Below are 22,064 nucleotides of genomic sequence, written 5' to 3'. Positions count from 1 at the left end.
ATGCAAAGTATAGTAACTACTATAATAACACGTGCCTTGTTATTAATTAATTGTGTGTCACACCAGATTACCATTCTATCCTTTGCCTTGCTCCAGACCACACAGTAAAGAAAGCATTTCTCACACTTATCATTAAGGTCTTTAAGACAGACCACAATGCAGTTAAACTATTGTGCTGTTGGAGGTGCGTAACAGCTTGGCATGTGGTTTTCTTACGCTTCACATTTGGGTTGTGTCAAGTAACAGTGCCAAGCAGCAACACGTGAAGTCTGTAGATGGTGGGTAAATATATCTTACTGTGGCTAGTCTGCAGATCCTTGTTCCTTGCTTCAAGCACTGCAAAACAAGCCAGAAGCAATGAAAAGGGGGGATGCTTGGCTTGACTTCCTCTTTGGCTGACAGTTCTGGAGAAATCTGCTCCCTCAGTTCCTTAGTTGGAGGGAAGCCTGCCAGGACATGGGGCATTTTGAACATGGGTGTCGATGGGGGAGAGAAGAGATAAAACCTGAAGTGAGCTCTTTTACTGTTACAGAAATATACTGGAAGTGTTTAGAAAATACCCTGCTAAGTGTATCTGGATTGCTTTATTTTGTGTGAAAGCCACCTGGAAAATCTTCTTGACTCAGCTGGAGCATAAAAACAACTTGCCAAAGCATCATCTCAAGCTCAGCTAATTGGAGTACTAGTTATTAAGCTGTTACTGGCTGAGGCAGTTTGTGAAACCGCAGAGAAGTGAAGTTAATGGGTAGGGAACAGTAAGGCAGGAGAAGAGGATGCTGTCTTCCCTTCCTTGCATGATAAAGTGACCGTGTCATAATTTACAGCTTTCCAGCTCAGCATCTGTGTATTTGTGTGTGTGACAAGATGTTTTTATATATACATTTTATATTTGTATATATATATATACATGTATATATATACATGTATTTATATACATTGTATTATATGTATATATGTGTATATGTATACATGTATATGTGTATATATATATGTATATTATATACATATGTATTAATATACATTGTGTATATATATGTGTATATATTGTGTATATACATATATATGTATATAAATATGTATATATTTTATATACATATTTATATGTATATATTTATATTTTTATATATATATAGTCATGCATATGACAACATACAAAATAAAAATACATAGACCTACTTGCACAGAGATTTATATTCATTTGCATATGCTGTTCATGTGTCTGCATAAGAACAAGCTCCTGTGAACTGCCTGAAGTCTTCTGTGTGATTGGTTCCATTTTGGAATTGTTATGGCATGCTAGAATTAAATCACAACAAAATCCACTTTTTCTGTCATCCAAGCCTGACTTAATTTGACAGGGACCACTTGAGATAAGTATTCTTCATGAAGGGAAATCTGGCCAATTCTATCTTGTGCAACAAAATCCAGTGACTTGAAGATGGGGCACTGAGATAGTAGCACACCAGTTTTGTACTCGATAATTTCTAATGGTTAAATGGTTTTAAGGCTTTTTTAACACAGGTCTCATTCCGTATCCTAGTGGTAACAAAAATGATTCACTGCTATACGGAGAAAAACTGGACAAGGCCCCTAGTTGTTAGTGTTGTACATAGAGCTCAAGTCTTCTGATGTTGATTAGGTGGATCTTTGACAAACATCCACATTCGTACCCATGTCTGTTTTAGAGCAAGTGAATTCCTCTGATCAGGCTAAGTGGCTTGTTGCAGTTGCTGGGATACACATGTGAAAGTATGGGTTCTGAAAACAGCTATACCTAGTGCTCACATAAAAGGCAGAGGAATAATGCTGTTCAATTAGCAGCAAAAAAAAAAAAATGGAGTGAAGATGATTTGTACCCTGATTAAATTTCTGTTGCTTATTATGAAGACAGAAGTTCTTGTGCTTAAAAAGCTTCTACTGCCTTCTGGATTGTTAAAGGAACTTAGTACATTTCAAGGATTCTTCAGATATGAACTTTTAAACCAATAACTATTTGAGAAAAGACCAAAATCTTGAATAAGGAAAGAACTGATACATTTTCTCATGAAATGGGAACAGAGCAGTGTGTTAATGTGTAGAAAATACACTGATAAGACTTCTGGAGATTGCCAAACAGCTCAATTTTCTTTTAGGTGCAGAGCTTGGAGAACAGGACAGTGTATCAGGCCATGACTGCATGTTCCCTGTCATAGTACGGTAGGTACTTGGATGATTACGGCCCAGAATGGATCACTAGGCACTCTGTGACAGAACACCTTTTCAGAATGAAAATTTAACCAATTGGATAAATGAATGCATTTATTTATATGGTATTTATATCAGTAACACATCCAACAACTGACATTACAAAGAAAAATAATTGTATTATTAGAAAATAATTGTATAAAGAGATACTTCAGTGCCCAGCATTTATTCAGACATAAATCTTGTTATTTTACCTTCTTTCTCCAAAATTTTCACCAAAATTTATTTGATTATGTTGACCTGAGCAATTTTTACCAGTTTTGTTCTCATTTTAGAATAATTTTCTGTGGTGTAATATATGCACATATAAATACAAATACATACACACTTAGTAATTAATTAATTTAGAAAACATACGTATTGTATGAATTAAATGAATTACTATCACTAAATCACTAAAACAAATTGCTTCGGTATCACTTAGATTTTCTTATATGCAATTTTATTACTAAATGTGAAGCATGGCATTTGGGAGATGGTCAATCAAGATTAATTTAGGATCGTTAAATAATGCTGGTAAGGATACAGTGTGAATTAAAAAGAACATCAAGCAATGTGTTCAAGTAACAAAATGGTTTTCAGTGAATTTGACTCCTATTTCAACCTCCATCACAAAGTCATCATAATGTTAGCTGCTTCTCTTAAATCTTCGTGTACCTCCAATGCCTTTTGCATCTCCGTGCTCCTTGGAACATATAATTGCCAGCATCTCTACCTGACTGGGTGGGAGTGAGCAGGCAGAGGAGCTGGTCTGGACTGGGCTGCGTGCTAGCCTGCTGGGGCAGCTGCTGTCTCTGAGCATGGAACAGCTGAAGTACCAGCCATTCCCCTGGAAGGGGCACTACATTTAGACTCTATTCTACTTGGATCATGTTTATTTTTAGCTAACGTATGTTTGTCCTCTAGTTTCATTTTGGCCAAAAATGTTTGGTGTTTCTAAATACCTACTAATCAGCAGTGTAAAATAATTGTAGTATAAGGGGAAACTATAATCCTTTCATTACCTTTCCATTAAAAGAAAAAATAATAATTTAAAAAATGGCAAGAAATGTTTGTCAGAAGCTGCTAGAATGGTCAGAAAAAAATACAGAATGTGTATAAGGATACTGGGGAAATGAGGAAAGGCTATACCTGTCTGAAAATGGGAATTTTTTCTACTACAATTTTGTAAAGTTTGCTCTACAGTTCTTGGTAGTTCTTTTAGGGCTTTGAGAGGGGTTGCTTGAGATATGCGCAAACATAGGTAGGGCACTCCTGTGACATGGGAAGAAGGGCAAGAATTATCTGCAGATAACTGCCTTGGAAGGTTTATAATACTTTTCACTTCCTGTGCTGCTGGGAAATATGTCAGAGTAGCCTGTTTTGTGGTACTTGGATTCAAGGCTGGACTGGAGTGAAACAGTTCTTTGGACTTGGCTCTAGAACAAGGAATTTGTAAGATGGAAGCAGCTGTGGTTGTGTACCAGCTGGCTAATTCACGACTGTGGGTCACTGGGTAAAGGTGCTAATGGCTTGCCTATTAGTGGGTCACAACCAGAATGAAATGTTCCATGAAAGGAGTTAAAACTGCCGCATGATAGCTGCACCCAGAACAATGTGGATGCAGTGGACCCTTTAGAGCATTCCTGTCCCACTGAGTCTTTCCTCTATACACCATACTGTCTCTAATAACCTTGAACAAGGGATTTGTCAGCTGAGTAGTTTGGTGTTGCAGTAGGAAGGGAATCACTGAGTCTGAACGACATCTTACAAAGTCTAAGCGCTTAATAGAGGTCTTTTGATGAAAGTTGTTTTGTATATGCAACTGCCCCTTTCTCCTTGCTTCTCTTGCACCACCTGCTCAAAGAAGCAGGACTTGCACACACTGAAAACAAACACTATCAAAATGCTACAGATCAGCATATCTACAAGCTTTGGAGTTCTGTTGCTGCATAATGAAGGAATTATTTAGATAAAAATCTGAAAACCTAATAAAAGGACATTCTTTGCTCAGTGACATGCTTATTGAACGTTTGCCATAGAAAGAAGCTAAGATGTTGAATATATTACTTCCTTTACAGCTGGACAGTCATTGCACAAGGAGGCCACATATAATAACAAATATAATAACATATAATAACAAATTTGAATTAGTGATAAACTGCTGCAAACATTTATGCAGCAGGTAGAGCATGATTACAGTAGCTTAGGAGACTATGTATTTGAGTTCAACTATCAGAGATATCTGATACATAAAAGGGAATATGATCCTTTATTGGAAGCATTAAATAAGAATCTAATGTTTTCCCTAAAGAAGCTCTGAAAAGTGATTATGGCCCACTGGTTGCTTCTTATACTTGAAAAAGAAAACCCCATAAATAAAATTGCTTAGAGGGAGTTCAGTATACTTTCCAAAAAGCCATCCAAAAAGTTCTTTCTTTTTAAATAAATAAATGCTGAACTATAAAATAACATTAAGTCTCATCCTAGCTGCCATTCTATGTTTTAACTGCTTTCTGACTGTATTGCTTTAAGTTTCTGAGTGAACCTTCTGAAGAGACAAACTCCCAACAAAAGAACAGGTCCTAAAAGTGATATATCTGGAAATACCTGGAAGTATTAGGATTATTTGTATCTAAGTAATGCCCGAAGGCCTGCTCATGATTGAGATCCTGCTTTACTGTGTTTAAACACAGTATATTTCCTACAACATTCTTTAGGAAAAAGAATAGTAAAAAAGAAAAGGAAAGAATGCCATTGACTACAGTGACTTTGTCTTCACTGCACAACACATCTGCCTGGAAGAAGAAAGCTGCTACTGTGTACAAATTCCTTTAAAATCAACTTCACTGTTGCTGGTGTTTGGATGGGTGCTACCCAAGTCTTACATGTATATTAATTAGTCATCTTACAAGCAAATGTATTTTAAACTGTCTTCTAAATGGCACACTGAGTGGCAGAAGAGGTTAAAGTAGGAAAACCATCTACCATACTCTTATTTCAGAAAGAGATTTATTGTGTCAAAAGACAATCCATGACAACGTAATGAATTATGTGTATTTGAGGAAAGATTTCTCTCATGAGTAAAAAAAAAGTGAAATAACTTGCACTTCACTTTTACCTAGTAAGTTCTATGAATATGTTGTCGTGTTAGCACATATCAATGGACATCATGTCTGAAGTTGATAATAAAAATAGTAAAAGAATGGGAGAGTTGCTTATGTTTATAAATATGCATCACACTCAAAACCAAGTTAATTAAAAAAGATCTGTAAGCTATCTTTTGCCTCCCTGAGGTAGTAAAATGAAATACAAGCTCAAGCATTTTCTATAAATGCTGTCCATATATAAAGAAACTCAGAGATATATCCAACCTCCTCTGCTCTTTGTGGTCTGTAAAATGGACTGAATCAATATATCAAATGCAAACACTACTGGCTTGAGCGGAAGGGAAAAAAATAAAGTTCTCAAGGAATGAAATGGGCATTTTTTGATGCAGCATTCCAGAAAACATAATCTATGGCATGTGTCCAGTTCCCATTTAGTAACCAGAGAACTAGCTGCAGCTGTTTATTATGCCTGGTTGTGCCAGTTTCATAGTGTGTAATCATATTTGCATAAAGATAAAAAGGAAGGTGTTATAGAACAGAGTTTAGCCATGAATTAAAGGTAATTTCAGAGTAATTAGGTATAATTTGTTAAAGAATTCTCCCCAGCTACTGATGACTCTGATTTCATAATTACAGGACAATGCTTACTATGGCTTTCAAGGCAGGATAAAACATACTGGAAGTGGTAGTGTCACACACTAGATGGATCTAATGGTGCAATGAAAGACAGGTGTTTTGTCAGATTTCAGTCACACACTTTCACACCTGAAATGCATTAACCATAGAAGTGATGTTAATGAAGACCAGGTGCGTCTTCCACATTCTAAATGAGGAACTGGCATGATCGTTACTGTGTGCTAACTAGGAGTCTCCCAGTTGTCTCTGGGGATGGACTTTGATACCTGCCAGAAGGTGTTCTTTAAAATTTTAGTGTGTGAAGACACTCAGGCCCATAAGAAAGCACAAATGAGCCATCAGGCAAGGTCAGATAGAGGAAATACTGGCACCCTCCTTCCAAGCCCATGAGAAACAAATGGGGTGGCTAAACATGGAGCAAGCAAACAACATGTAGGGAAAAACAAAGATAATTTGCTAAGGGTGTTCTGCCACATTTATTGTTTTCACCCCAGGATCCTGGGCAAAGATGTGAGTGTCCAGAAAATAACAATAAAATAGCTACAAGAGATGGAAGGTAGATATCAGAAAGATGTCATATTATCAACAGCTGTCAGATACAGTCCAGTTGAAAGGCCCTTATTCCTTTAAAATGTGAAGGCTTGCCATTTAATCTGGAAATGAGTAATAGACGCCTTGAGCAAGATTTCTTTTTAATAAAACACAAGGTTTTCATTGTGATTGAGCCTACATAGCTTTAATGTTCTGTTATGGAAAATAAAACTTTTTAAAAAGAATTCCTCTTTACAAGGTAATCTTTCCCCCTTTTCTTTGCATTTCCATGTGTTAGATTTGAGGTCGTCTACTCCCTGCAATTTACAATACTTAAGGAAAAGTTAATAATGGCTGTGTGAAGGAAAAAAAAAAATCTATTGAAAGGGAAAAGAAAGGGAAAAAGGTCTACATTCTCAGCAGGAGCTTAACTAATTATCTGACTCCTTCCCAGCCACATGACACTACCTCAGCCAGACAATTAGCCTGTCCATACTGAGGGCTGGAAAAAGGGATGGCCAAATATCAGAATGTGCTTAACTCTAAAGTCCTAATTATGTTAGAATATACCTAAAGCACTGCTAATGAAGGGCTTGTTGTTTACCTCTCTGCTTTTAAATATGGCATCCTTTAACTGAAAATGCAGAGGGAGATGAGACGGGAAATCTGTAGGTAAGGTAGTATTTTGAAAAGCTAAACTGAGGTATGGTGTAGGTGATGAAACCTGTTTTGCTGTCTGGTTAATAAAGTCTCTTGTGCCAAACCCTTAAACAACACAGAAATGGAATCACCTGGTATGTTTTCTTTCCATGTTCATTTGTTGCCCAGTTTATTCAGTGTCTGGGGTATCCTCTTCCAAAAATTGCTTGGGCCATAATTCATTTCGGCCATCTTAAACCAACATATCCAACATAAACCAACCTCATACAGCAGCTATTGTCTTCCCAGCTACAGAAAAAAATACTGCAGGATTAGATTGTGCTCTCATAATTGACTGTTGGGACAGCAGTTAATTTGAGCTGGGTAGTGTTTCTCCTTGGAAGCTTAAGACTACTCAAACAGTATGTCTATTCCTTCATTGCTTCAGGATCAAACATTTTTGCATAGCCTTTGCACCACTCTAAACTTCAGCTTGCATTTTAGCTAGTTTATGTTCTAGGAAAAGAAAATACCCTAATACAAATTATTTGAATTATTAATACCAATATTTGTGTTCATGCACCAATATTTGTGTCCTCTAGTTCATACTCTTGTTTTTACTTGAAGTGGTTCAACTTCTGTCTTTTATAAGAAAAAGTTACCTTCACTTATCTCTGAGAAAAAAAAAAAAAAAAAAGCATTTTCAGAAGAGATTCAAGAACACATATTAATCCTAGTTTTGAGCCATTAAAAATCTCAAAATACTTCATTCAGATGAATCTCTTACTGGCAAAATCCCAAAATGACAAAGTATTGAAAATTAGATGCTTACCTGTAACCACATTAAATAACCTGCACCAAGATGATTATTGTAAGAAATAGAACAAAACAGACATTCACACTGGCCACTGCCAGTTTTATTCTGCAGTATGTAGTAGTTGTACTAGGAGTGGGATATATATCTGCAAATGGAACAGCAATCATGCTTTGCTAATCAATTCATATTTTTCTGAATTTCCAGGACATTTTATTGTAGTAACATGTAGTGTAGTTCTGTCTGTGTTTGGACACAATTTGGAGTCAGGAAAATGCTTAGTAGTTGGAAAACTGAGACACAGAGAAGTTAAATATTGTTTTTCTAGGTATCAAGGTGTTCAAACATTTAACTGCATATATAGGCAAATAATTGAATATTTTTGACATATCTCTGGTTGTCCTATTTTTCTGGCATTTATATGCCATTCAGGATTGATCCATAGATACCTACCCAGAAGAACATATGACAGACAAGTTCATGACCTGGACAGAAGAATGCATAGCACTTTATACAGTCCCTGCTCTAGTGCTGGCCCTCAAACAGCCTGTTTGAACCGCTGCCTCAACAAAAGTCTTTCACAAATCTTTGCAAAAAAAAAAAAAATATATATATATATATATATATAACTTAGCTATAATAGTTATGGTACTGGAACAAGCCAATGACCTACCTAGGCCAATCTTCCCTCTATAACAAACAAGTTCCTCAGTGAATGGCATAAATTGCAAGGCACACCATCGCGGACGAGTTTAACCATGGGAGAAGTCTTTTCCTAATGTGGATAGATAATCAGAATTTATCCTTAGGCATTAGGTCTGCTTATTCCTTGTACAAATGCAAACTGAGTGAGAAAGTGTGCTGCCACCCTTTTACTCAGTGCTTGGTGCCTGTGGTACATCTGCTTTTGTCTTTGGCTGGTGCTGCCTGGTTGTGTATTACAGTCTCGGTTCCCTGTCCTGGAGAAACACAATCTCTGTTATCACACCTTTTATCCATCAGCTAAAGCTTACTTCCCCAGTTCTTAAATCTACAGCATAAAACACAATTACAAACATTCACGCTGTGCCTAATAGCTTTCTTTCATAAGAGTGCCCACTTAGGCCCTGACATATCCTATACAATTGACTGGACCTCCAAAAATTTCCTTCTTTAACAAACACTACTGTGGTTAAGAACAAATTCCACTTGTTCTGGTTGTTTTGCATCCTGAAGCTCTCTTCTTTCAATCTGTATTTTCATGTATTTTTTAACTGCCTGTGATCTGTCAAAACAAAAGGATAAATATGAAGCTCCTTACTACCTTTACATTTGAGTCTTTGGATACAGGGAAGTGGACGACACTGTATACCTTTGTCCATCAGTATTAACTTCCCTTGACTAACAGTGAGAATAATGCAGTTTGCAATCATTACCACTCACAAAAGAGATGAACAGATCTTTTTCATGATGGAGTGATAGATTTCAAACCATATTTTTGCTTTCTTTTTTCCTTCATATACTTCCGTTAATCTCTGTGTGTACTCGGTAGTCTATCTGCTGTGTCTTACTGCAAATTTGGTAACTCATATCAACCTCTAAGGATGTAGTTAGCATTTCTTGTCCTCACATTCTGCTCTCTAATACATGTAGTTTTCCTTTGATTATTAACGTCCTATTATTTTATGCTATTCGTTTTGCACCCATGTCCAGATGAAAATTGATTCACAACATTCGCATTTAGAATGATATTTCAAATGATGATTCTTACAGCAGTTTCCACTACTCCTCTGAAAAATTTACATTAACTAGTGGTGCTTTCATCAACCTTAACCTCTTAACCAGTGCTTACAAAATAATGTAAGGTTTTGCATTTCTTCTCATATGCTGGTTGTAGTGTTGACTTGTGCTGTTTTCAAGTATGTGAAGCTCTACCTTGTTAATATTCTTGCCTATGATGTGGGGCTCCTAAAGCCTTTCCTTCCTGTAGTATTTTTCATTTCCTAAAATGTATTTGGTGCCAGAACACTTTTGGCCTTCCATGAGCTTTGGCCTCAGACAGCTGACTGCTTGTAGTGGTTAACTCCAGTTATTCCAGCAGTTATTTCAGATCTAATCCCTCCAAATTGCACTGTTTAACCAATCAGCTTCATCTATTAATGTCAAATAGTTTGTTCTCTTTATATCCTCTGGTTGGCAGCATCTCACTCATAGACTTCCTATAGCACTTCTTATATATTTATTTGTTACAGTTTAATGCTTAGTCCTTTCCCGCTTATTCTCTTCATGCTTAGTCCTAACTAAGTCAAATGAAATATTAGGCAAAACTTCAAATTAAAAGTTCTCAAATATGTCAGTTCAAGCTAGCTCTGAATAGATTTTGCAGAAGAAGGATCATCTTGCAGCCATTATTCTTTTTGCTGGGACTCAGATTTTCAGATAGAGACAGGAATGCTACTTATGTTCATATATATTTAAATATTCTAGCAGATATTCTTTTTTGGTTCATCTGTTCCCTTGTGGTATTACATAGTCACTTGTTGAAGATATTTGCAGGAGATATGCCTCATTCTGTGACAGGCTTCAACTGTGTGTGAATAACAAAAAGTGCTTTGCAGTGTCTTGACCCTGCTTTTTCTCCAAGAAGCTTAACTTTCTATTAACTTCCACAGAAGTTCCATTTTGGAAGAAAAACGTTAGTTTCCAGTCAGTAAAAACTTCTTGCAAGACGGGCTAGTCTGTAAGATCATAATCCTTTGTATGTTACAGGAACCAATTTAAAACAGACGTGTGAGATAAATGTGCTTAGATTATCTCCCAGAGATATAAAAGACTTATATTCTCCCAGAGAAGTAGAGACTTCCAAAATTCCAAAATAAAAAAGGCAGATTTTATAAAAATAAACAGTAAGGCATGTGACTTTTGAAAGAGAAATACAGAATGTCGGAAGAAGACAATATATATACATATAATGCTTATACACAGCTTTTCCACTTCCCACTGTGGCCTAGCAGGTAGGCCCCATGCTTGATTAAAACTGGTTTCCATACCCTTCGAAGTTTTGGCGGCGCTGCAGCCTCCTCTGCCTGCTTTCTGTCTTTTTCCCCTTTTCTTTCTGTCACATCTGGCTTGAGGGGCTGCTCACTCAGCCTGTCGCAGGGCAAGCTCCCTTCCTTTGCAGACCCCAGCCTTCTCCCTTATCTGTCTCTTGCGGGGGGGGGAGGTAACCGAATACTTATCCTGAAAGGAACATAATGCAAAATGAAAACTGGAGAATAAAACAACCTACCATCCACCATGAGACCGATGCCTATACTTGAGAGAGGAGAGGGGTACTATTCACAGACACCGTAAGTTCCATCAGTGTTTCATCGTGGAATGGGTGTCTAGAAACTGGGATCTGTTTTCTGCCCAGACTGCCTTTTTGTTAAGTGACAGATTCTCAAAATGTATGTCAGTATAAATTTGGTGTGTCCTTCAAGCCACATTCTGGATTAAAAGTATTATCTTTCCAAGTATGCAATTGTTTTTAATTACCTCACTAACAGAGCTGAACAAATGACATTGTCCAACATGGCTCATAAGTTTTATGAGCTATGTTGCGTAGCACAACAATGTGTGCAACCACCTTTCACAAAACAGCACTCTATCATTCAGCCAGATACCACTTTTACACTGGATGGTAAACTCCCAACTACCTATTATCTTGCATAACTGTACATATACCTTTGATATCTGGTATTCAAGTTGTTAGCAATAAACTCTAACTCCCATTGCTGTAGCTTTGTCCCGAATTTCAAATGGTTCCTGACACTTTTTACCCATAGTGTACATGCACAGTGTCCTGCTGAATGACTTAACATTGTCCATGAGAGCAATAGTAAAAATTCTGAGGAGCTATGGTGGAAACAGCCTCCTATCTTTTCCACCTTGGTTTACTCTGCGACAGTACAGACATAGGACCTCCTATTTCATTCTCAGCCCCGAGGCCTTTCATTAGGATGAGTCTCCAAGACTCTTGAAATTTTCTTTTCTACTCAAAATATTTTCTCCACTTCTGTATTTTCATTTCATCAGTAAAGTTCATTTGCTCAGTGCTGACAGCACAGGAGGTGTGCTGTTCCTTAGGTCCCCAAGGCATAATTGGTAGTTGGGCTGTGCATAGAAGCATATAACTCTTGTGAAGAGTGTTTAACCACTACAGGCAAGAAGTGTGCCAGCGGTCATAACCTTCCTATCTAAATTTCCGTTAGAAAAGTGGTTTTCAAAGTGTTCCCCTTCTCTTCATGTAATTGTTAATAGTGAAATTGCGGCTCAGCAGCAAAATTCCAGCCACTTAGATGTGAAGGAAAAAAATCTCCTTCCAGTTTCGTTTTCTTGGAAAGAAAAAAAAAAAAAGGAGGGGGGGCAGGGAGATGAGAAAGCAAGAAAAATGGAAGGGGATTTAATTTCCCACTTGCTCTCACAGTGTGTCTGAGTGGTATTTTGTGGTATGATGATAGTGTTCGGAGGGCCCAGTGGCTATCTACCTGTGCCACTCAGCAATGCATATGCAAGCTGTGCAGCCACGGCAGTGTCACAGGCAATCTCTTAAGGCGTTTCCTGGGGATTCGGACTCTCAGTGGAACAGTTCAGAACACAGGATCCTCTGTAGTCTTCTAATTCATCTGTCCTGGTTCCTACCTCAAGGTTTTGTGAGGCAGCTGGGGTGTGCCGGGGTGTGCAGAGTCAAGGGGTGAATGATGTCCCATCAGCCACAGTCCCAGAGCACTGGTAAAAATAAAAATGACATATGAGGGTGGTGGGGGAGAAGGGTGGGAAACAGGCAGGAAGGAGAAATGCATTGAATTAATTTGTCTTTGGGAGCTTTGCCCACCGTTTATACAGACAGTAAGGAAGTTAGAGGAAAGAATGCTGCAGAGATCAGTTCGACAGTGAAACCCAGGGGAGGGTTAGTACAAGGGAGCTGGGAAGACGGTCTGAAACAATCTTCCAAATCAGTAAATGCAGAGGGCAGCAGGATGCTGACCTTCTACTGTAACCAATGTCAGCTGCAAGCTGTAACTTCATGCTATTAATTACAACTGAGCATACGTTTGGAGTGTTTCTGGTGTGTTTCTTCTGTTGGCATTAAAATTCCCTACTTTCCTCTCCCTCCTGCTCCACACCAGTCCCCACCTCCTGAAACAACATGAAGTTTCAAACTACACCCAGATGGAAAGAAAAAACAGAAGAAAAAGGAAGGGCCCTAGAAGGGAAAAAGTTGTTTGTACATTTTGTGGGTTTTAGGGCCTTCTAAGAAATTTCCAGTGCAGACTACCTCCAAATGCAAATACTTTGTCAATGAATGCAAACTTTATAACATCAGTGTTAATGTTATGTTGTTGCAGAAAGCATTAAATCACTAATCAATCAACAAAATATTGGACAATTCCTCCTTGAGTAATTTGTAGCTCAGAGAGCAGTAATGAGCCAAATGCCTTAGATACAATGATAAGCAACCTGTAGTTTTAACACATTCAATCAAAACCAAGGTTCAGTCAGAGGTTTGGGTTAGATTTGTACCCAAACCACCCCCTTTGCTATAAATAACTCTGCATTTCAGTGATGTTTCATGTAGGTTTGGATCTGACTTTGGGTTTTGGACACTTTCCAAGTATGAATTTTTGTCACATCAAACATGTTGATTTGCTGGAAAAGCAGAGAACGCTACTTCTGTGAACAGGCAGGTTTAATGACACCTGCAAAGTACACAAAATAGCAGCAGGTATATTTTTTTCTCTTAATTCATTCCAAGAGTCAATAACACTGCTGAGAGTCTGAGAAGGAGAGGAAAAAAAGTCTGATTGTATTAATGGACGAACTTTAGAATAAATAACATTTACACAGCAACATAGCCGCAGAATATTTGGTCTTCCAATTAAACTTCTAAAAGTACTAGTTGCTTTACAGGAAAAAGGATGTGTGCCAGTCTGTTCTACATCCTGCTGAGAAGTAAAGAAATTATGATTTTAATGAATATGAAGACTACATATCTGTCAACATACTTTTGAAATAAATTCCAGAATGTAAATTTGCATGAATTCAGAGATAAGCTATGGGGAACTTGTTTTTATATCCATTTTAATATTCAGGAAAAAGGAAAAAACAGGGTAGGGAAGGCTTTGCCTTGTCATGTTTCCACTTTGGAATACATTAGGTTTGACAGCTGCCTCTTACTGATTCTGGTACTCAGCCTGAGTTAAAACATCCAGTTTCTTTGGTTTTGCACATTAGAGATAGAAAATAAAGGTCAGTTCATTGTGAGCTCAGTCTAAAACTTTGGAGGTCTGACACTTTTAAAGTTCTCAGTGCTTGTTTCTTTATTTGGTCTTACAGTCATTAAGCACACGTGAAGAATCTTTCTCAGGACACGACGGTCCTTAAATACTTTGAGCTGGAAGAAATGCATATTGTTTTGCCACTTCAACAATATGATACTGATGTACTTGTTTATAAGGTAATGATTTATTTTTTATTTATTTTTTATTTTTTTTTTCCCTCGGGTGGCTTGCTTTTTATTCTAGCAAAAGAACCTCTCAAGTCTAAAATCTACCGTATAGTTTTTGTATCTCTATTTTTCTACCCTCAAGATACTACTCTTAACAGACATCAAAAAGAAAAATGAAAAAAATAATATGCAGTTTCTTTGGTCTGAAGCCACCTGGGGAACTGTACATACAGTCAAAATGACATGAGAACTCCATTAAGTGTAATATTCCTTTAAAAGATTTACTTCTGTCAGTTTCTTTGTTGTTGTTTTGTTTGTTTGTTTGTTTTGTTTGTTAGTTTAGCCTGGACAAATCATTCTCTTGCTGCACATAAAATGTCTCTATACAGAGCTGACATGAAGAAAATCAGTAGATAGATCTGCTGGGAAACCTGACTGAAGAGGCCAAAACCCACCAGTCTGCTGGGAACAGCTTCAGAGTTGGTCCGTTTGCTAGCAGTGCCTCAAAGCTGCACTACCCCCAATAGCTGGACAGGCAAGATGCACACACTCCCCTTTCCTGCTTGGCTGGTTTAATGTGGAGGATTTGTGGAGGGGTGTTTTTCATGGCAGGATTTCACATGGTAAGAACGCCATCCAGGAAATGAAATTTGGCATGTTGGCATTCACTGAAGGCCCTCAGCCCATCCTGACGTATGAAAGCCTGACATGACCACAACGATGCTGTCTCTTACAATTTTATCTTAAAGACTTTAACTAGTCTGTTGTTATGAATGTTTCTAGGGATACAAATCTCTTTTCCATGCTCTAAACCAAAGCTGAAAGTGGCAACTGACAATGATGTAAGTGTTCGTTTTAGGTAAATTAGAGTCCCTCCTGACCACCTCAAATAGTTTCCTGTACTGAACATTAAAAAAAAAAAAATCCAGATCCCAAACCAAACTCTGAAGCTTTCTGCCCATGCTTGAAATACTGTATTCAAACCTATACTGGAAAGACCTGTTTACAAAAATGTTACACCTGCTGTTTGGATTTTATCACCCAGTTTATACTACTGTGTAGATGTCATCAGCTTATTAGTTGATTGCACATAACCTGGGGAAGTGTTTTCACTCCTGACTACTTTATATGCTAATATTATTTTTGTACATATTTTTAGCTGATTTTTTTTTTCTTTTTGGGTGTCAAGCAGTCACAGCAGTATACATTCATAGGCAGCCACATATGCATCTTTTGTACTTAGACAGATTTCTGATCAGGAAGAAATTCTTCCTTGCCAGTTCAGATACAAAAATTTGTGTAACCTCTTTTCACATGGGTTTGATTCATTTCTGAATCTGTATTGCCTGTTAGTGCTATTGATCTCTAGGGGATTGCATACTGCATATAATGCTTTCCTTTCTGTGTACTGTTACATAGCAATCTCCAAATTCCAAGATACACATTTTGGTGTGTCTCTAGGTAATTGCAAATGACAAACTTTAAATTCTCTTTTGTTGTTCACGTAGTCATGTTCTTTTTTGAAAGGCTCTTAGTGTCATCAGCTTGTGTTTCAAAGAACAGCCTTTGAGAAAAATCCCAAATCTATTTTCTCCATTTCAGAGAACTAGAATTGGAATTGCTGAAGTGTATGACCTGCCTCCTGTGCTTATCTGTTTGCTGATGTCTGGGAGGCTCTTTCTTCACACATATTAAGGGACAGTGCTGGTACAGCATGGGATGCAACAGAGTTTCTGGACAGGTTTACGAACACACTGATATATTCTGCTTTGCCAGCATGCTGCTGTAAAGACAGATGATTACATGGCTTATCTAGAATCTGGAACTGAAATGTACCATAAAACTAAAAAAACTAAAAGAAGGAAAAAAAATATTTAGGATCCAATGTATATGTTGAAATAATGGAGTGAATGGAGCCAAATCCAGTTGGAGGCCAGTTACTAGTGGAGTTCCCCCAGGGCTCAGTGCTGGGGCCAGTTCTCTTTAATATCTTTATAGATGACCTGGATGAGGGGATCGAGTGCACCCTCAGTAAGTTTGCAGATGACACCAAGTTAGGTGCGTGTGTCGATCTGCTCGAGGGAAGGAAGGCTCTGCAGGAGGATCTGGATAGGCTGGACCGATGGGCTGAGGTCAACTGCATGAAGTTCAACAAGGCCAAGTGCCGGGTCCTGCACCTGGGGCGTAACAACCCCAAGCAGCGCTACAGGCTGGGAGAAGAGTGGTTGGAAAGCTGCCTGGCAGAGAAGGACCTGGGAGCACTGGTTGATAGTCAGCTGAATATGAGCCAGCATGTGCTCAGGTGGCCAAGAAGGCCAACAGCATCCTGGCCTGCATAAGAAGCAGTGTGGCCAGCAAGTCTAGGGAGGTGATTGTCCCCCTGTACTCGGCTCTGGTGAGGCCGCACCTCGAGTACTGTGTTCAGTTTTGGGCCCCTCGCTACAAGAAGGACATGGAGGTGCTCGAGAGAGTCCAGAGAAGGGCAATGAAGCTGGTGAGGGGTCTGGAGAACAAGTCTACGAGGAGCGGCTGAGGGAGCTGGGGTTGTTTAGCCTGGAGAAGAGGAGGCTCAGGGGAGACCTCATCGCTCTCTATAGGTACCTTAAAGGAGGCTGTAGAGAGGTGGGGGTTGGTCTGTTCTCCCACGTGCCTGGTGACAGGACGAGGGGGAATGGGCTAAAGTTGCGCCAGGGGAGGTTTAGGTTGGATGTTAGGAAGAATTTCTTTACTGAAAGGGTTGTTAGGCACTGGAATGGACTGCCCAGATGGTGGTTGAGTCACCATCCCTGGAGGTCTTTAAAAGACGTTTAGATGTAGCCCTTAGTGATATGGTTTAGTGGAGGTCTTGTTAGTGTTAGGGCTGAGGTTGGACTAGATGATCTTGGAGGTCTCTTCCAACCTAGACGATTCTGTGATTCTGTGATAATGTATGAAAGTGAGATTTCACTTTAATTTTTTCTATGCTACATTTTTAAGGTTATTAATCTATTTTGCTTAGATGAGTTTTGAAAAAAAAATAAATTCCTTTTACATAGGTGTATACTTGTGTGTTCACAGGATATTAGAATCACAGAATCATAGAATCATTAAGGTTGGAAAAGACCTCCAAGATCATCTGGTCCAACCATCCCCCTACCACCAATGTCACCCACTAAACCATGTCCCTAAGTACCACGTCCAACCTTTCCTTGAACACCCCCAGGGACAATGACGCCACTACTTCCCTGGGCAACCCGTTCCAATGCCTGACTGCTCTTTCTGAGAAGAAATGCCTCCTCATTTCCAACCTGAACCTCCCCTGGCACAACTTGAGGCCATTCCCTCTAGTCCTATCACTAGTTACCTGTGAGAAGAAGCCGACCTCCTGTGGTGGTTTTACCTTGCTAGGCAGCTGAACTCCACCACAACCACTCTCTCACTCCCCCTCCTCAGAAGAGGAGGGGAAGAAGAAAAGGAAAGAAACAACTCATGGGTTGAGATAGGATAATTTAATTAAAGGGAATATAGTTATTAAGGGAAAATTATTATTAGTTAAATAATTTAACTAAAGGGAAAAGGGGAAAAGGGATTAAAAAAAAAAAAAAAGGCTGTGTGGAAATGCAGAGGAAAGAAATTACTCTCTACTTCCCACCAGTGAGTGATGCTTGACCACATCCTTGAAGCAGGGCCTCAGCGCACGTAGCTCTTGTCTGGGGGGACAGACTTTTTCACGAGAGCCCACCCCTCCTCTCTTCTTCCTTTTTCCACCTTTTATTGCTAAGTGTGAAACCACATGGTATGCGATATCCCTTTGGTTGGTTTAGGTCAACTGCCCTGGTGATGTTCCTTCCACACCTTTTGCCCACACCCATCCTGCTGGCTCTGGGGAAGGTTGGGGGAGTCCTGATGCGGTGCCAGCATTGCTCAGCAGTAGACACAATACTGGTGTGATACCAGTGTTGTTCTAGCTACAAGTAGAGCACAGCCCTGTATGGGCTGCTGCAGGGAAAGTTAACTCCATCCCAGCAAGACCCAGTACACCCCCAGCTCCCCACAACTTCCTTTCAGGTAGCTGTAGAGAGCAATATTGTTAGGAAGATACATAGTTATGGCTCAGTTTTTAGCCAGAAAAGTATCAGTTACTGCTCATTGCATTTTATTCTGTTGGCTAAATCAATAAACATTCAAACAGATGAGGTCAGAATTGATCCATTTACGAAGAGATTAATTTTGTGTATTCTTATTGTAATACTAGTAAGGTCAGTCAATTAGAATTTTTTATGTAACACATCTATACCTGAAACTGAAAAAAAGCTGTTTCCTTAATACCAGATTTTTTTTCTTTTGATGGAAACTGTTGAAATAAATTATTTAGATTCTCAGTCAGTGTTAGCTTTTGTCCAGTATTACAACACCATCATTAGCACGATTGGCTATACTTGAAGACAAATGTCTTGATGTTTCTGAACAGAGATTTTTCAATTTGCATTGCATTTAAAATTATCAATTGATTTTTTTTTTATTTTTTTTTGATTTAGAATGCAAGCATATTTGAGCATATTGGAATCCTGAGTGGAATGAAACTGCTTTTATTAGCTCCCCTAACAATGCAAATCCTGGATCGGGACGACTGACAGCCTCTCACCTTGAAAGGTACCATCACAACCCTTGGAATGTTTGAACAATCTACTGTTACAAATAAGCACTTGGATCTATCACACACTGATGTCAAGCTCTGTCTCATCATGCAGTCTGACAGCTGTAATGCCACCCCACTCACACCCTTGATTTGCTAAGTCCCTTAGGGATATTGAACTAGAGTAAGCCAGGTATGTCCATTGACTTACATGTGTATAACTGGATAGCAATGCGTGTCTCTTGTTGCTGCCATTTTTACAATATGCTGCAGGCTAACTAGATGGAAATGACAGAATAATTCATTATAGGTCGTGGTGGGAGTCTTCAGACATCTGCAACAATACTGCTGTATTTCAAGTGACTGTTTCCTGGAAAACTTTTCAGAGTGCTTTGACCATTCTCTGCTTCTCAGGAGGTGGGAATGCTGAGACAGGATGAATCTTTACTCGAATAGTAACATGTCTGATAAGATCAAAGACTTTGCGGAGCCCCTTTTAGGGGAATCTGTGGTTTATAGTATCAATGTGTCATAAATAACATGGCATTAGTGGGTCAGCAAGAAGGAAACCCAAAACAGCTATGAGGGCAATATGTACTACACAGTTGTTAACGTGAATTTTTGGCATGCAGATCTAACCTGAACTGACACCTCAGATTGCAAATGTTCCCACAGCCAAGCCTTATCTGTAACACCAAAACTCCATTGTTTATTCTCTTGATCTGTTTTGGCTCACGGATATGTCCCTTAGCCTAAAACATCCCAAGATTTTTCCCTATGCTTTTGGCAATGCCTTCTGGAAAAAATTGTGCAAAGTGACCCAGACAATCATCACCATTTGAGGGACAGTTATTAATCAATACTTCCTAGCAAAGAAAAGCTTGCACGCTAACTTCCACACCAATCCATATAGGATAGCTAATACTAACAAATCTCCAGATGTGTTTGAGTGTTTTCTAGATGGCTGATACAGCAAAAGGTAGCAGCCCAATGCAGACTTTTTCATTCCTAAGGGATGCCAGTTGCCATGAATATAAAGCAAGTTTTATAAGTCCTACTTCCAGGAACCACACTTGCCATTAAGTGGTGCTTATTGTCAGTTATCTTTAACCAGTTAAATATATTTTGATGATTGCTGCAGCACCTGAAGCAGTCATCTACATTTTTGGCTTAGATTTGGGATTTACCACTCCCACAATTAAAGTCTTAGGTTGTAAGAGAGATTGTTACCATCTACAGCAGGAAGTCAGAGAAGAGCTATGGGAGAGGGTAGAGTATGGGGGAGGGTAGAGGAGGTGTAGAGTATTGGTCTGAGGAAATGCCACCTCATGGGTGGGAATGGGATGCAAAGCAGAGGTTAGTGACTCTGAATGACACTAAAAGGTAACTTCCTGCAGCACAGTGCAAGGCAAGTGAGGTCTTCCCACTCTACTTTGTGGTGGTGCGGCCTCACCTCGAGTACTGTGTGCAGTTCTGGGCACCACAGTATAAGAAAGATAAAAAAATGTTAGAAGGTGTCCAAAGGAGAGCTACAAAGACGGTAAGAGGTCCGGAGAGGAAGACGTATGAAGAGACGCTGAGGTCCTCCTTGGTTTGCTCAGCCCCGAGCAGAGCAGGCTGAGGGGAGGCCTCATGGCGGCCTGCAGCTCCCTCACGAGGGGAGCGGAGGGGCAGGCGCTGAGCTCTGCTCTCTGGGGACAGCGACAGGGCCCGAGGGAACGGCATGGAGCTGGGACAGGGGAGGGTCAGGCTGGGGGTTAGGGAAAGGTTCTGCACCCAGAGGCTCGTCAGGCACTGGGGCAGGCTCTCCAGGGAAGTCATCACAGCACCAAGCTTGCTGGAGTTCAAGAAGCATTTGGACAATGCTGTCCAAATCAGGTCTAATTTTTTGGGTGGTACTTTCGAGTCTCAGGAGTTGGACTTGATGATCCTTGTGGGTCCCTTCCAACTCAGGATATTCTATGGTTCTATTCTATGATTCCAACTGGGTGTGGAAGTCCAAAAGCCATATTTGCATGGTGCTATTCTGAGTTAATAACATTTCTAGGTTTCCAATGTAATTAAAGTAGGTAAACATCTGCTTATCACACTGGAAATAAGTTTGTGAAAAGTTTTCCAGTGAGGAGTCACTTCTTGCAGGAGGATTTCTTACCTCTTGAGTGAATATTGGTTAACTTCAGTAACTGTCATATTGAGCAGTACCAAACAGCTGATTGCAGATAGGAAGTTGTATGAGTTCATTTGATGGAATAATTGAATGGTATATATATATATATATTTGTTTGTTTAAAATTACCGACCTTAAATGAAAATGAAGCTACGTAGTTAACAATCCTAGAAAAATATTTTGGGTAAATGCTATTGTAATTGCTTCTACAAGGAAGGAGTTAAGTTGAAATATTTATCTGTGAGATTTAGTTCTGGTAGCTTGTTCTAGAATAAAGTGGGAAGCTGAATTTGATATCTTTTTCATTCTAAATTAATTACTTAGAAAATAATTTAATTGAGTATTCATTTCTTCTACTAATCCTCTGCTGATGATACAGCTTTTGACTCTTGGGATTCAGACTTGTCCTTTGTACAGACTAGTTCTTCAATATACCAAAATGTATAAAGTTTTTCTTTTTGTCTTTGGATTTTCTTTATGTTCTCTTGAAACCATCATTAAGTGTGAGCTTTAGTTCTCTTCTAGTCCTGTGGTACAGTCTACAGACTAAAGTCTACTACAGTCTAGGAATGGTTAATAAAACTTTTTTCTCAGTTAAGTTTTCTTTGGTTGCACTCTTTTTTCATCTCCTATTTCTGAACTGTATAATTCCATACATTTGGGGGTAACTATCATCAACAGTTGCAAATGCAAACTAGCTCACATTTTCATTTTCCTCCCTGTCCTCAGTTCAAATTCAAATCTGGTATCAAACCAAAATAAGCACAATCTGGTTTACACCTCTCTAGTTTTCATAGGCAGTTAGTGAACAGCAGTCTAGCTCTGGAGGGTCATTCTTGCACATGACAACCTATACATTT

At 39.0% G+C, this 22,064-nt stretch overlaps 1 long non-coding RNA gene across 1 annotated transcript; it reads left to right on the top strand.

The window, feature by feature from the left end:
- The first annotated feature begins 1,446 nt into the window (after positions 1-1,446).
- LOC136789041 (uncharacterized) lies at positions 1,447-21,769 on the top strand. Its single transcript, XR_010827768.1, has 3 exons — positions 1,447-2,196; positions 14,311-14,431; positions 18,940-21,769. It is a non-coding gene; the product is annotated as an uncharacterized lncRNA (long non-coding RNA).
- Positions 21,770-22,064: the final 295 nt, after the last annotated feature.

This window comes from Anser cygnoides, chromosome Z, assembly GCF_040182565.1.
Source record: "Anser cygnoides isolate HZ-2024a breed goose chromosome Z, Taihu_goose_T2T_genome, whole genome shotgun sequence".
Classification (NCBI taxonomy): domain Eukaryota; kingdom Metazoa; phylum Chordata; class Aves; order Anseriformes; family Anatidae; genus Anser; species Anser cygnoides.
The sequence above is the reverse complement of the archived record's forward strand: the minus strand, read 5'-3'. Positions and strand labels throughout refer to the sequence as shown.